Below are 17,216 nucleotides of genomic sequence, written 5' to 3' on the forward strand. Positions count from 1 at the left end.
AAAAGCGCACGCAAAAACGCACGCAAAAACGCACGCAAAAACGCACGCAAAAACGCACGAACGCACGCAAAAACGCACGCAAAAATGCACGCGAAACGCACGCAAAAACGCACGCAAAAATGCACGCAAAAACGCACGAACGCACGCAAAAACGCACGCAAAAACGCACGCAAAAACGCACGAACGCACGCAAAAACGCACGCAAAAACGCACGCAAAAACGCACGAACGCACGCAAAAACGCACGCAAAAACGCACGCAAAAACGCACGCAAAAACGCACGCAAAAACGCACGAACGCACGCAAAAACGCACGCAAAAACGCACGCAAAAACGCACGCAAAAACGCACGAACGCACGCAAAAACACACGAAAAACCTGGTTATCTGGGGGGACCTGGTTATCTGGGGGGGGACCTGGTTATCTGGGGGGGGGACCTGGTTATCTGGGGGGGGACCTGGTTATCTGGGGGGACCTGGTTATCTGGGGGGGGGACCTGGTTATCTGGGGGGGGACCTGGTTATCTGGGGGGGGGACCTGGTTATCTGGGGGGGGACCTGGTTATCTGGGGGGGGGACCTGGTTATCTGGGGGGGGACCTGGTTATCTGGGGGGGGGACCTGGTTATCTGGGGGGACCTGGTTATCTGGGGGGACCTGGTTATCTGGGGGGGGGACCTGGTTATCTGGGGGGACCTGGTTATCTGGGGGGACCTGGTTATCTGGGGGGGGGGACCTGGTTATCTGGGGGGGGGACCTGGTTATCTGGGGGGGGGACCTGGTTATCTGGGGGGACCTGGTTATCTGGGGGGGGGACCTGGTTATCTGGGGGGACCTGGTTATCTGGGGGGGGGACCTGGTTATCTGGGGGGACCTGGTTATCTGGGGGGGGACCTGGTTATCTGGGGGGACCTGGTTATCTGGGGGGGGACCTGGTTATCTGGGGGGGGGACCTGGTTATCTGGGGGGGGGACCTGGTTATCTGGGGGGACCTGGTTATCTGGGGGGGGGACCTGGTTATCTGGGGGGGGGACCTGGTTATCTGGGGGGGGGGGGACCTGGTTATCTGGGGGGGGGGGACCTGGTTATCTGGGGGGGGGACCTGGTTATCTGGGGGGGGGACCTGGTTATCTGGGGGGGGGACCTGGTTATCTGGGGGGGGGACCTGGTTATCTGGGGGGGGGACCTGGTTATCTGGGGGGGGACCTGGTTATCTGGGGGGGGACCTGGTTATCTGGGGGGGGACCTGGTTATCTGGGGGGGGGACCTGGTTATCTGGGGGGGGGACCTGGTTATCTGGGGGGACCTGGTTATCTGGGGGGGGGGACCTGGTTATCTGGGGGGACCTGGTTATCTGGGGGGGGGACCTGGTTATCTGGGGGGGGGACCTGGTTGATATGAGGAAAAAAGTTGAAATTTTGAATTTTGGAAATTTTAATTAAAAAAAAAAGGAAAAATCGTACGAAAAATCGTACGAAAAATCGTACGAAAAACGCAAAAACGCACGAAAAAACGAGAAAAAACGCACGAAAAAAACGCACGCAAAACGAACGCACACAAAAACGCACGAAAACGCACGCAAAAACGCACGCAAAAACGCACGCAAAAACGCACGAAAAAACGCACGAACGCACGCAAAAAACGCACGAAAAAACGCACGCAAAAACGCACGAAAGCCCGAAAAAACGCATGCAAAAACGCACGCAAAAACGAACGCACACAAAAACGCAAAAATGCAAAAACGCACGAACGCACGAAAAAACGCACGCAAAAACGCACGCAAAAACGCACGCAAAAACGCACGCAAAAACGTACGAAAAAACGCACGCACGAGCGCACGAAAAAACGCACGAAAAAACGCACGCAAAAACGCACGAAAAAAAACGCAAAAACAGAAGAAAAAACGCACGAAAAAATGCACGCAAAAACGTACGAAAAAACGCACGCAAAACGAACGCACACAAAAACGCACGAAAAAAACGCACGAAAACGCAAAAACGCACGCAAAAACGCACGAACGCACGCAAAAACGCACGAACGCCCGAAAAAACGCAGGCAAAAACGCACGCAAAAACGCACGAAAAAACGAAAAAAAAAGAAAAAACGCACGAAAAAACGCACGAAAAAATGCACGCAAAAACGTACGAAAAAACGCACGCAAAACGAACGCACACAAAAACGCACGAAAAAAACGCACGAAAACGCACGCAAAAACGCACGCAAAAACGCACGCAAGAACGCACGAACGCCCGAAAAAACGCACGCAAAAACGCACGAAAAAACGAAAAAAAAAGAAAAAACGCACGAAAAAACGCACGAAAAAATGCACGCAAAAACGTACGAAAAAACGCACGCAAAACGAACGCACACAAAAACGCACGAAAAAAACGAACGAAAACGCAAAAACGCACGCAAAAACGCACGCAAAAACGCACGAACGCCCGAAAAAACGCACGCAAAAACGCACGCAAAAACGCAAAAATGCACGCAAAAACGCACGAACGCACGCAAAAACGCACGCAAAAACGCACGCAAAAACGCACGAACGCACGCAAAAACGCACGCAAAAACGCACGAACACATGAAAAAATGCACGCAAAAACGCACGAACGCACGCAAAAACGCACGCAAAAACGCACGCGAAACGCACGCAAAAGCGCACGCAAAAGCGCACGCAAAAACGCACGCAAAAACGCACGCAAAAACGCACGAACACATGAAAAAACGCACGCAAAAACGCACGCAAAAACGCACGCAAAAACGCACGCAAAAGCGCACGCAAAAACGCACGCACGCACGCAAAAACGCACGCAAAAACGCACGAACACATGAAAAAACGCACGCAAAAACGCACGCAAAAACGCACGCAAAAACGCACGAACACATGAAAAAATGCACGCAAAAACGCACGCAAAAACGCACGAACGCACGCAAAAACGCACGCAAAAACGCACGCGAAACGCACGCAAAAACGCACGCAAAAGCGCACGCAAAAGCGCACGCAAAAACGCACGCAAAAACGCACGAACGCACGCAAAAACGCACGCAAAAACGCACGCAAAAACGCACGCAAAAACGCACGCAAAAACGCACCTGGTTATCTGGGGGGGGGACCTGGTTATCTGGGGGGGGGACCTGGTTATCTGGGGGGACCTGGTTATCTGGGGGGGGGACCTGGTTATCTGGGGGGGGGACCTGGTTATCTGGGGGGGGGACCTGGTTATCTGGGGGGACCTGGTTATCTGGGGGGACCTGGTTATCTGGGGGGACCTGGTTATCTGGGGGGGGACCTGGTTATCTGGGGGGGGACCTGGTTATCTGGGGGGGGGACCTGGTTATCTGGGGGGGGGACCTGGTTATCTGGGGGGGGGGACCTGGTTATCTGGGGGGGGGACCTGGTTATCTGGGGGGACCTGGTTATCTGGGGGGGGGACCTGGTTATCTGGGGGGGGACCTGGTTATCTGGGGGGGGGACCTGGTTATCTGGGGGGGGGACCTGGTTATCTGGGGGGGGGGACCTGGTTATCTGGGGGGGGGACCTGGTTATCTGGGGGGACCTGGTTATCTGGGGGGGGGACCTGGTTATCTGGGGGGGGGACCTGGTTATCTGGGGGGACCTGGTTATCTGGGGGGACCTGGTTATCTGGGGGGGGGACCTGGTTATCTGGGGGGGGACCTGGTTATCTGGGGGGACCTGGTTATCTGGGGGGGGGACCTGGTTATCTGGGGGGGGGACCTGGTTATCTGGGGGGGGACCTGGTTATCTGGGGGGACCTGGTTATCTGGGGGGGGGACCTGGTTATCTGGGGGGGGGACCTGGTTATCTGGGGGGGGGACCTGGTTATCTGGGGGGACCTGGTTATCTGGGGGGGCCTGGTTATCTGGGGGGGGGACCTGGTTATCTGGGGGGGGACCTGGTTATCTGGGGGGGGGACCTGGTTATCTGGGGGGGGGACCTGGTTATCTGGGGGGACCTGGTTATCTGGGGGGGGGACCTGGTTATCTGGGGGGGGACCTGGTTATCTGGGGGGACCTGGTTATCTGGGGGGGGGACCTGGTTATCTGGGGGGGGGACCTGGTTATCTGGGGGGGGACCTGGTTATCTGGGGGGGGGACCTGGTTATCTGGGGGGGGGACCTGGTTATCTGGGGGGACCTGGTTATCTGGGGGGGGGACCTGGTTATCTGGGGGGGGGACCTGGTTGATATGAGGAAAAAAGTTGAAATTTTGAATTTTGGAAATTTTAATTAAAAAAAAAAGGAAAAATCGTACGAAAAATCGTACGAAAAATCGTACGAAAAACGCAAAAACGCACGAAAAAACGAGAAAAAACGCACGAAAAAACGCACGAAAAAATGCACGCAAAAACGTACGAAAAAACGCACGCAAAACGAACGCACACAAAAACGCACGAAAAAAACGCACGAAAACGCACGCAAAAACGCACGCAAAAACGCACGCAAGAACGCACGAACGCCCGAAAAAACGCACGCAAAAACGCACGAAAAAACGAAAAAAAAAGAAAAAACGCACGAAAAAACGCACGAAAAAATGCACGCAAAAACGTACGAAAAAACGCACGCAAAACGAACGCACACAAAAACGCACGAAAAAAACGAACGAAAACGCAAAAACGCACGCAAAAACGCACGCAAAAACGCACGAACGCCCGAAAAAACGCACGCAAAAACGCACGCAAAAACGCAAAAATGCACGCAAAAACGCACGAACGCACGCAAAAACGCACGCAAAAACGCACGCAAAAACGCACGAACGCACGCAAAAACGCACGCAAAAACGCACGAACACATGAAAAAATGCACGCAAAAACGCACGAACGCACGCAAAAACGCACGCAAAAACGCACGCGAAACGCACGCAAAAGCGCACGCAAAAGCGCACGCAAAAACGCACGCAAAAACGCACGCAAAAACGCACGAACACATGAAAAAACGCACGCAAAAACGCACGCAAAAACGCACGCAAAAACGCACGCAAAAGCGCACGCAAAAACGCACGCACGCACGCAAAAACGCACGCAAAAACGCACGAACACATGAAAAAACGCACGCAAAAACGCACGCAAAAACGCACGCAAAAACGCACGAACACATGAAAAAATGCACGCAAAAACGCACGCAAAAACGCACGAACGCACGCAAAAACGCACGCAAAAACGCACGCGAAACGCACGCAAAAACGCACGCAAAAGCGCACGCAAAAGCGCACGCAAAAACGCACGCAAAAACGCACGAACGCACGCAAAAACGCACGCAAAAACGCACGCAAAAACGCACGCAAAAACGCACGCAAAAACGCACCTGGTTATCTGGGGGGGGGACCTGGTTATCTGGGGGGGGGACCTGGTTATCTGGGGGGACCTGGTTATCTGGGGGGGGGACCTGGTTATCTGGGGGGGGGACCTGGTTATCTGGGGGGGGGACCTGGTTATCTGGGGGGACCTGGTTATCTGGGGGGACCTGGTTATCTGGGGGGACCTGGTTATCTGGGGGGGGACCTGGTTATCTGGGGGGGGACCTGGTTATCTGGGGGGACCTGGTTATCTGGGGGGGGGACCTGGTTATCTGGGGGGGGGACCTGGTTATCTGGGGGGGGGGACCTGGTTATCTGGGGGGGGGACCTGGTTATCTGGGGGGACCTGGTTATCTGGGGGGGGGACCTGGTTATCTGGGGGGGGGACCTGGTTATCTGGGGGGACCTGGTTATCTGGGGGGACCTGGTTATCTGGGGGGGGGACCTGGTTATCTGGGGGGGCCTGGTTATCTGGGGGGGGGACCTGGTTATCTGGGGGGACCTGGTTATCTGGGGGGGGGACCTGGTTATCTGGGGGGGGGACCTGGTTATCTGGGGGGGGACCTGGTTATCTGGGGGGACCTGGTTATCTGGGGGGGGGACCTGGTTATCTGGGGGGGGGACCTGGTTATCTGGGGGGGGGACCTGGTTATCTGGGGGGACCTGGTTATCTGGGGGGGCCTGGTTATCTGGGGGGGGGACCTGGTTATCTGGGGGGGGACCTGGTTATCTGGGGGGACCTGGTTATCTGGGGGGGGGACCTGGTTATCTGGGGGGGGACCTGGTTATCTGGGGGGACCTGGTTATCTGGGGGGGGGACCTGGTTATCTGGGGGGGGGACCTGGTTATCTGGGGGGGGACCTGGTTATCTGGGGGGGGGACCTGGTTATCTGGGGGGGGGACCTGGTTATCTGGGGGGACCTGGTTATCTGGGGGGGGGACCTGGTTATCTGGGGGGGGGACCTGGTTGATATGAGGAAAAAAGTTGAAATTTTGAATTTTGGAAATTTTAATTAAAAAAAAAAGGAAAAATCGTACGAAAAATCGTACGAAAAATCGTACGAAAAACGCAAAAACGCACGAAAAAACGAGAAAAAACGCACGAAAAAAACGCACGCAAAACGAACGCACACAAAAACGCACGAAAACGCACGCAAAAACGCACGCAAAAACGCACGCAAAAACGCACGAAAAAACGCACGAACGCACGCAAAAAACGCACGAAAAAACGCACGCAAAAACGCACGAAAGCCCGAAAAAACGCATGCAAAAACGCACGCAAAAACGAACGCGCACACAAAAACGCAAAAATGCAAAAACGCACGAACGCACGAAAAAACGCACGCAAAAACGCACGCAAAAACGCACGCAAAAACGTACGAAAAAACGCACGCACGAGCGCACGAAAAAACGCACGAAAAAACGCACGCAAAAACGCACGAAAAAAAACGCAAAAACAGAAGAAAAAACGCACGAAAAAATGCACGAACGCACGCAAAAAAGCACGAACGCACGCAAAAACGCACGCAAAACGCACGCAAAAACGCACGCACGAACGCACGCAAAAACGCACGAAAAAAACGCAAAAACAGAAGAAAAAACGCACGAAAAAATGCACGAACGCACGCAAAAACGCACGCAAAAACGCACGCAAAAAAGCACGAACGCACGCAAAAACGCACGCAAAACGCACGCAAAAACGCACGCACGAACGCACGCAAAAACGCACGCAAAACGCACGCAAAAACGCACGAAAAAACGTACGCAAAAACGTACGAAAAAACGCACGCAAAACGAACGCACGCACGCACGAACGCACGCACGCACGCACGCACGAAAAAACGCACGAAAAAACGCACGCAAAACGAACGCACGCAAAAACGAACGCACGCAAAACGCACGCACGCAAAAACGCACGCACGAACGCACGCAAAAACGCACGAAAAACGAACGCAAAAACGCATGAATAACTGGTTATCTGGGGGGACCTGGTTATCTGGGGGGGGGACCTGGTTATCTGGGGGGGGGACCTGGTTGATATGAGGAAAAAAGTTGAAATTTTGAATTTTGGAAATTTTAATTAAAAAAAAAAGGAAAAATCGTACGAAAAATCGTACGAAAAATCGTACGAAAAACGCAAAAACGCAAGAAAGAAACGCAAAAATGCACGAAAAAACAGAAGAAAAAAAGCACGCAAAAACGTACGAAAAAACGCACGCAAAACGAACGCACACAAAAACGCACGAAAACGCAAAAACGCACGAACGCACGAACGCACGCAAAAACGCGCGAAAAAACGCAAAAACGCACGCAAAAACGCACGAAAAAACGCACGAACGCACGCAAAAACGCACGCAAAAACGCACGCAAAAACGCACGAAAAAACGCACGCAAAAACGCACAAACGCACGCAAAAACGCACGAACGCCCGAAAAAACGCACGCAAAAACGCACGAACGCGCGCAAAAACGCACGAAAAAACGTATGAAAAAACGCACGCAAGAACGCACGAAAAAACGCACGAAAAACGTACGAAAAAACACACGCAAAACGAACGCACGCAAAAACGCACGCACGAACGTACGCAAAAACGCACGCAAAAACGCACGCAAAAATGCACGAAAAAACGTACGAAAAAACGCACGAAAAAACGCACGCAAAACGAACGCACGCAAAAACGCACGCAAAATGAACGCACGCAAAAACGCACGCACGCAAAAACGCACGCAAAACGAACGCACGCAAAAACGCACGCACGAACGCACGCAAAAACGCACACAAAAACGCACGCGAAACGCACGCAAAAACGCACGAAAAAACGAACGCAAAAACGCACGAAAAAACGAACGCAAAAACGCACGCAAAAACGCACGAACGCACGCGAAACGCACGCAAAAACGCACGCAAAAATGCACGAACGCACGCAAAAACGCACACAAAAACGCACGCAAAAACGCACGAACGCACGCAAAAACGCACACAAAAACGCACGCAAAAACGCACACAAAAACGCACGCAAAAACGCACACAAAAACGCACGAAAAACGCATGAAAAAACGAACGCAAAAACGCACGAAAAACCTGGTTATCTGGGGGGACCTGGTTATCTGGGGGGGGGACCTGGTTATCTGGGGGGGGGACCTGGTTATCTGGGGGGGGGACCTGGTTATCTGGGGGGGGGACCTGGTTATCTGGGGGGACCTGGTTATCTGGGGGGGGGACCTGGTTATCTGGGGGGGGACCTGGTTATCTGGGGGGACCTGGTTATCTGGGGGGGGGACCTGGTTATCTGGGGGGGCCTGGTTATCTGGGGGGGGACCTGGTTATCTGGGGGGACCTGGTTATCTGGGGGGACCTGGTTATCTGGGGGGACCTGGTTATCTGGGGGGGGGGACCTGGTTATCTGGGGGGGGACCTGGTTATCTGGGGGGGGGACCTGGTTATCTGGGGGGGGGACCTGGTTATCTGGGGGGGGGACCTTGGGGGGGGACCTGGTTATCTGGGGGGGGGACCTGGTTATCTGGGGGGGGGACCTGGTTATCTGGGGGGACCTGGTTATCTGGGGGGACCTGGTTATCTGGGGGGGGGACCTGGTTATCTGGGGGGACCTGGTTATCTGGGGGGACCTGGTTATCTGGGGGGGGGACCTGGTTATCTGGGGGGGGACCTGGTTATCTGGGGGGGGGACCTGGTTATCTGGGGGGGGGACCTGGTTATCTGGGGGGGGACCTGGTTATCTGGGGGGGGACCTGGTTATCTGGGGGGACCTGGTTATCTGGGGGGGGGACCTGGTTATCTGGGGGGACCTGGTTATCTGGGGGGGGACCTGGTTATCTGGGGGGACCTGGTTATCTGGGGGGACCTGGTTATCTGGGGGGGGGACCTGGTTATCTGGGGGGGGGACCTGGTTATCTGGGGGGACCTGGTTATCTGGGGGGGGACCTGGTTATCTGGGGGGGGGACCTGGTTATCTGGGGGGGGGGACCTGGTTATCTGGGGGGACCTGGTTATCTGGGGGGACCTGGTTATCTGGGGGGGGGGACCTGGTTATCTGGGGGGACCTGGTTATCTGGGGGGGGGACCTGGTTATCTGGGGGGACCTGGTTATCTGGGGGGACCTGGTTATCTGGGGGGGGGACCTGGTTATCTGGGGGGGGGACCTGGTAACCATGGTTACCTGATTGATATGAGGAAAAAAGTTGAAATTTTGAGGAAAAAAAGAGAAATCGTACGAAAATACGTACGAGAAAACGGCCGAAAAATCGCACGAAAAAACGTACGACAAAACGCAAAAACAGAAGAAAAAACGCACGCAAAAACGCACGAACGCACGCAAAAACGCACGCAAAAACGTACGCAAAAACGCACGAAAAAACGTACGAAAAAACGCACGCAAAACGAACGCACGCAAAAACGCACGCACGCAAAAACGCACGAAAAATCGCACGCAAAAACGCACGCAAAAAACGCACGAAAAATCGTCAGAAAAAACGCACGCAAAAACGCACGCAAAAACGCACGAAAAACGCACGCACGCAAAAACGCACGAAAAATCGCACGAAAAAACGCAAAAACGCACGAAAAATCGTCCGAAAAAACGTCCGCAAAAACGCACGAACGCACAAAAAGACGCACGCAAAAACGCACGAAAAAACGTCCGAAAAAACGCACGCAAAAACGCACGAACGCACGCAAAAACGCACGCAAAAACGCATGCAAAAACGCACGCAAAACGAACGTACGAAAAAACGCACGCAAAAACGCACGAAAAAACGCACGCAAAAACGCATGCAAAACGAACGCACGCAAAAACGCACGCAAAAACGCACGCAAAAACGCACGCAAAAACGTACGAACGCACGCAAAAACGCACGCAAAAACGCACGCAAAAACGCACGCAAAAACGTACGAACGCACGCAAAAACGCACGCAAAAACGCACGCAAAAACGTACGAACGCACGCAAAAACGCACGCAAAAACGCACGCAAAAACGCACGCAAAAACGCACGAAAAACGAACGCACGCAAAAACGCACGAACGCACGCACGCAAAAACGTACGCAAAAACGCACGCAAAACGAACGCACGCAAAAACGCACGCAAACCGACCTGGTTATCTGGGGGGGGGACCTGGTTATCTGGGGGGGGGGACCTGGTTATCTGGGGGGACCTGGTTATCTGGGGGGACCTGGTTATCTGGGGGGGGGACCTGGTTATCTGGGGGGGGGACCTGGTTATCTGGGGGGGGGACCTGGTTATCTGGGGGGGGGACCTGGTTATCTGGGGGGGGGACCTGGTTATCTGGGGGGGGGACCTGGTTATCTGGGGGGGGGACCTGGTTATCTGGGGGGGGGACCTGGTTATCTGGGGGGGGGACCTGGTTATCTGGGGGGGGGGACCTGGTTATCTGGGGGGGGGACCTGGTTATCTGGGGGGACCTGGTTATCTGGGGGGGGGACCTGGTTATCTGGGGGGGGGGACCTGGTTATCTGGGGGGACCTGGTTATCTGGGGGGGGGACCTGGTTATCTGGGGGGGGGACCTGGTTATCTGGGGGGACCTGGTTATCTGGGCGGGGGACCTGGTTATCTGGGGGGGGGACCTGGTTATCTGGGGGGACCTGGTTATCTGGGGGGACCTGGTTATCTGGGGGGGGGGACCTGGTTATCTGGGGGGGGGGACCTGGTTATCTGGGGGGGGGACCTGGTTATCTGGGGGGGGGACCTGGTTATCTGGGGGGGGGACCTGGTTATCTGGGGGGGGGACCTGGTTATCTGGGGGGGGGGACCTGGTTATCTGGGGGGGGGACCTGGTTATCTGGGGGGACCTGGTTATCTGGGGGGGGGACCTGGTTATCTGGGGGGGGGACCTGGTTATCTGGGGGGACCTGGTTATCTGGGGGGGGACCTGGTTATCTGGGGGGACCTGGTTATCTGGGGGGGGACCTGGTTATCTGGGGGGGGACCTGGTTATCTGGGGGGGGACCTGGTTATCTGGGGGGGGGACCTGGTTATCTGGGGGGACCTGGTTATCTGGGGGGGGGCCTGGTTATCTGGGGGGACCTGGTTATCTGGGGGGGGACCTGGTTATCTGGGGGGGGGACCTGGTTATCTGGGGGGACCTGGTTATCTGGGGGGGGGACCTGGTTATCTGGGGGGGGGACCTGGTTATCTGGGGGGACCTGGTTATCTGGGGGGACCTGGTTATCTGGGGGGGGGACCTGGTAACCATGGTTACCAGGTTGATATGAGGGAAAAAGTTGAAATTTTGAGGAAAAAAAAAACAGAAAAATCGTACGAAAATACGTACGAAAAAACGGCAGAAAAATCGCACGAAAAATCGTACCAAAAACGCACGAAAAAACGCAAAAACAGAAGAAAAAACGCACGAAAAAATGCACGAACGCACGAAAAAATGCACGCAAAAAAGCACAAACGCATGCAAAAACGCACGCAAAAACGCACGCAAAACGAACGCACGCAAAAACGCACGCACGAACGCACGCAAAAACGCATGCAAAAACGCACGAAAAAAACGCACGCAAAAACGTACGGAAAAACGCACGCAAAACGAACGCACGCAAAAACGCACGCAAAAACGCACGAAAAAACGCACGCAAAACGCACGCAAAACGAACGCACGCAAAAACGCACGCACGAACGCACGCAAAAACGCACGAAAAAACGCACGCAAAAACGTACGAAAAAACGCACGCAAAACGAACGAACGCAAAAACGCACGAACGCACGCAAAAACGCACGAAAAATCGCACGAAAAAAACGCAAAAACGCACGAAAAAACGCTCGCAAAACGCACGCAAAAACGCACGAACGCACGCAAAAGCGCATGCAAAATCGCACGAAAAAACGTCCGAAAAAACGCACGCAAAATGAACGCATGCAAAAACGCATGCAAAAACGCACGAAAAAACGTACGAAAAAACGCATGCAAAAACGCACGAAAAAACGTACGAAAAAACGCATGCAAAAACGCACGCAAAACGCACGCAAAACGAACGCAAAAACGCACGAACGCACGCAAAAACGCACGAACGCCCGAAAAAACGCACGCGAAACGCACGCGAAACGCACGCAAAAACGCACGCAAAAACGCACGAAAAACGCACGCAAAAACGCACGAAAAAACGCACGCAAAAACGCACGAAAAACGCACGCAAAAATGCACGAAAAAACGCACGAAAAACGCACGCAAAAACGCACGAAAAAACGCACGCAAAAACGCACGAAAAACCTGGTTATCTGGGGGGACCTGGTTATCTGGGGGGACCTGGTTATCTGGGGGGGGGACCTGGTTATCTGGGGGGACCTGGTTATCTGGGGGGGGGACCTGGTTATCTGGGGGGGGGACCTGGTTATCTGGGGGGGGGACCTGGTTATCTGGGGGGGGGACCTGGTTATCTGGGGGGGGGACCTGGTTATCTGGGGGGACCTGGTTATCTGGGGGGACCTGGTTATCTGGGGGGGGGACCTGGTTATCTGGGGGGGGGACCTGGTTATCTGGGGGGGGGACCTGGTTATCTGGGGGGGGGACCTGGTTATCTGGGGGGACCTGGTTATCTGGGGGGACCTGGTTATCTGGGGGGACCTGGTTATCTGGGGGGACCTGGTTATCTGGGGGGGGGACCTGGTTATCTGGGGGGACCTGGTTATCTGGGGGGGGGACCTGGTTATCTGGGGGGACCTGGTTATCTGGGGGGACCTGGTTATCTGGGGGGACCTGGTTATCTGGGGGGACCTGGTTATCTGGGGGGGGGACCTGGTTATCTGGGGGGACCTGGTTATCTGGGGGGACCTGGTTATCTGGGGGGACCTGGTTATCTGGGGGGGGGACCTGGTTATCTGGGGGGGGGACCTGGTTATCTGGGGGGACCTGGTTATCTGGGGGGACCTGGTTATCTGGGGGGACCTGGTTATCTGGGGGGACCTGGTTATCTGGGGGGGGGACCTGGTTATCTGGGGGGGGGGACCTGGTTATCTGGGGGGGGGACCTGGTTATCTGGGGGGACCTGGTTATCTGGGGGGACCTGGTTATCTGGGGGGGGGGACCTGGTTATCTGGGGGGGGGGACCTGGTTATCTGGGGGGACCTGGTTATCTGGGGGGGGGACCTGGTTATCTGGGGGGGGGACCTGGTTATCTGGGGGGACCTGGTTATCTGGGGGGACCTGGTTATCTGGGGGGGGGGACCTGGTTATCTGGGGGGGGGGACCTGGTTATCTGGGGGGGGGACCTGGTTATCTGGGGGGACCTGGTTATCTGGGGGGACCTGGTTATCTGGGGGGGGGACCTGGTTATCTGGGGGGGGGGACCTGGTTATCTGGGGGGGGGACCTGGTTATCTGGGGGGGGGGACCTGGTTATCTGGGGGGGGGACCTGGTTATCTGGGGGGGGGGACCTGGTTATCTGGGGGGGGGACCTGGTTATCTGGGGGGGGGGACCTGGTTATCTGGGGGGGGGACCTGGTTATCTGGGGGGACCTGGTTATCTGGGGGGGGGACCTGGTTATCTGGGGGGACCTGGTTATCTGGGGGGACCTGGTTATCTGGGGGGACCTGGTTATCTGGGGGGACCTGGTTATCTGGGGGGACCTGGTTAACCTTTAAGGGCCGTATATACTTGCAGTTCAGAACGCGTACGCGAGACGCAGGATAGGTGTGACGTCACGTCTCGCGTATCCTGCGTATCCTGCGTACGTTTGACGCGTCGACGTGCACGTTCTCAAAAAGACACTGAACGCGTACGCGACCTGCAGTTCTCGCTCTGGCCGCTAGTATCGCTGTTCCCGGTCTGATCCCGGCTGGCACTGCTGCTCTCCCTGGAGAAAGTTCCCCATGCAGGTTCCCCTCAGGGTTTCCGTTGTCCGGTAATTGCCGGACTTTGTCCGGTAAAATATGCCGGAGCCCCGGCCGCCGAGCCCCGGCCGCTGAGCACCGGCCGCTGAGCACCGAGCCCCGGCCGCCGAGCCCCGGCCGCCGAGCCCCGGCCGCCGAGCACCGGCCGCTGAGCACCGGCCGCTGAGCACCGGCCGCTGAGCACCGAGCCCCGGCCGCCGAGCCCCGAGCCCCGGCGGAGGTACGCGCCGAGCCGGGAGGAAGCGGAGCCGGGAGGAAGCCGAGCCGGGAGGAAGCGGAGCCGGGAGGAAGCGGAGCCGGGAGCCAGGAGTCAATTGACGGGACTTATTTTATTTTAAATACTCTGTTTTTCAATAAAAATACTATTGAATGACTTGCAAATGAATGAATGAATGACTTGGAATCATATTAGGAACAATAAATCAGATAGAATGTCTATTTATAAGGAAAGATTGTAACTATTTCAGTTTCAAGACACCATTCATAATATTGAAATCGATCTCATTCAACATCATCATAGTTTTTTACCATGTCAATCTTTCTTATATATTGACATCTACTTCTCCATATGAACTTAAAATTAACTGGATTTATTGTTCGTCATTCTTGTTGAGATGGGTGAGGAGAATGCTGGATAAATTAGTCTGGACAGACTATCCATTTTTGATAATAAGCAATAATAATAAGATAAGATAAAATAGTCCTTTATTACTCCCTCAACGGGGAAACTCACGTAGCAGCAGCACACACACAAACACACACACACAGGGGAGGGGGTAAAACAGTAATATAAATAAGTAATACAAATTAATAAAGAGTAATAATAATAATAATGTTGTGGTTTTATATAGCTCCTTCTAGGCACCCAGAGCTTTACAGAGATCATTATTCATTCACACACATTCTCCCCGGTGGTAGCTCCGTCTGTAGCCGCAGCTGCCCTGCAGACTGACGGGAGCGTGGCTGCCATATCGCGCCAAACGGCCCCTCCGACCACCACAAACATTCATACACATTCATACACATTCACACGATGTTATAATCTCCTACATCATCCAATATTGTCCTGTAAAAGTGTTCGTTTTTCTAATTTTTTTTTTTTTTTTTTTTTTTTTTTAGTTTAGTTTAGTTTATTCACTTACACACATGTGAATTGGTCTCCTGGAGAAGCTATCAAAAGCTTATGGTAGGAGCCAATGAACATACATACAGTAGGCAGGAATACATACATACACTTGCACTTAATACACACATAACACAACAAAACAATATGCACATTTACTAGACTACCACTTACATGCAACATATCACATTACAAACACTTAACATGAAACATTTTGTGATCCCGGAGTGTACGTTTATATATATGAGCTTAATAATTGATTCTTTAATTGCCGTTTGAATATGGAGATGGACTGTGACTTTTTAAGGTTGTCATTCAGCTCATTCCAAATCTGTGGTCCCCGACACACAACACTCAAACTTGTTCCCACAAGTTTACGTTTTTTCCCTATAATGAGGTGTTTGTGTCTAGTTTTGTGGGTGTGCTGGGGAACGGAGATTGGGATGAGTTGAGTTAATCTGGGATTCAAACCTGAGACCACCTGATATATCGTACATGCATTATGGAAGTAGTTGTATTCTTTGAGGCGAAGAATACCATAGTGGGCAAACAGATGTCGAGTAGGTGAGTTAAATTCAGTCCAAGAGATGGCACGGATAATTTTTTTCTGTAAAACTTCTAATTTTTTTAGATGACTGGGATAAGTATTACACCAAATAATATTGCAGTAATTTAAATGAGGTTCAAACAAAGTTTTGTAAAGAGTGAGAAGGGGAGAGCGTGGAAGCAGGTGTCTCAGTTTGAAAAACAGACCGACATATTTAGATAGTTTTTCCACAAGGTAATCTATATGACATTTAAAATTTAGACAGTCATCAATGAGGACCCCAAGGAACTTTGTAGAGTTTACTCTCTTAATTTCTTCATCATTTATTACGATCTGAAAGGCCAAATTTTCCATATTTATTCGTTTTTTATTGAAACAAAATAATATATAATTTGTTTTCTTAATATTAAGAGAGAGTTTATTTACTTTAAACCAAGTGTCCACTTTAGAGAGCTCACCATTAAGGAGCTCTTGGAGTTCATGAATGTCATTATGCGATACAAAAAGGTTTGTATCATCAGCAAAAATGATTTTTTGGAAGACGTTTGAGCAGTTGACCAGATCATTTGTATAAATAATAAAGAGTAAGGGCCCTAAAATAGAACCCTGAGGAACCCCATATTTGATATGTCTATATTGAGATTTGTTGTCATGGATATGTACATATTGCTGTCTCTGTGAAAGGTAACTAGTGAACCATTTAAGAGCTGTGCCTCTGATCCCATAGTGGGTCAATTTGTTTAACAGTATGTTATGATCGATGGTATCAAAGGCCTTTGAGAGGTCCAGAAACACACCAACGCCATATTCACCTTTATCTAGTGCATCGTTTACCCTTTCGAGGAGATGAAGTACAGCCATACAGGTAGTGCTTTTTTTTTCTGAATCCATACTGAGATGGTGTAATTATATTTAATTTATTAAGATAGTCATTCAGTCTATTATAAACAACTCTCTCCAGTATTTTGGAGAATGTTGGTAGTATTGATATGGGGCGATAATTTTCTCTGTCATTTTTGTCACCAGATTTATATACGGGAATGATTTTAGCTATTTTGGTCATTATGGGAACAATACCTGTAGATAGGGAGAGATTGAGACAGTGGGCTAGAGGCTCGACAATTATATTTGCAATAGATTTTAGGATTTTACTATTAATCTCATCCTCACCTGCCGAATTGGAGCTTTTCATAGCCATTATAATGTTTAAGACTTAATTTTTATCCGTTGGTTTCAGAAAAAAAGAATTTATATAATTATCTGTCAAGTATTGCTTAAATGACATTCCCTGAGGTTGACTAATCTTCCCCGAAAGGGTTTCCCCTATAGAAACAAAATAACTATTAAATTCATTAGCAAGATTTGTG

At 52.3% G+C, this 17,216-nt stretch overlaps 1 protein-coding gene across 1 annotated transcript in view; it reads right to left on the bottom strand.

The window, feature by feature from the left end:
• Positions 1-17,216, bottom strand: part of srp19 (signal recognition particle 19) — a 37,171-nt gene that overhangs the window by 14,442 nt on the left and 5,513 nt on the right. The gene's annotated exons all lie outside the window — the stretch shown is intronic.

Source organism: Cololabis saira, chromosome 9 (assembly GCF_033807715.1).
Source record: "Cololabis saira isolate AMF1-May2022 chromosome 9, fColSai1.1, whole genome shotgun sequence".
In the NCBI taxonomy this organism is placed as follows: Eukaryota; Metazoa; Chordata; class Actinopteri; order Beloniformes; family Belonidae; genus Cololabis; species Cololabis saira.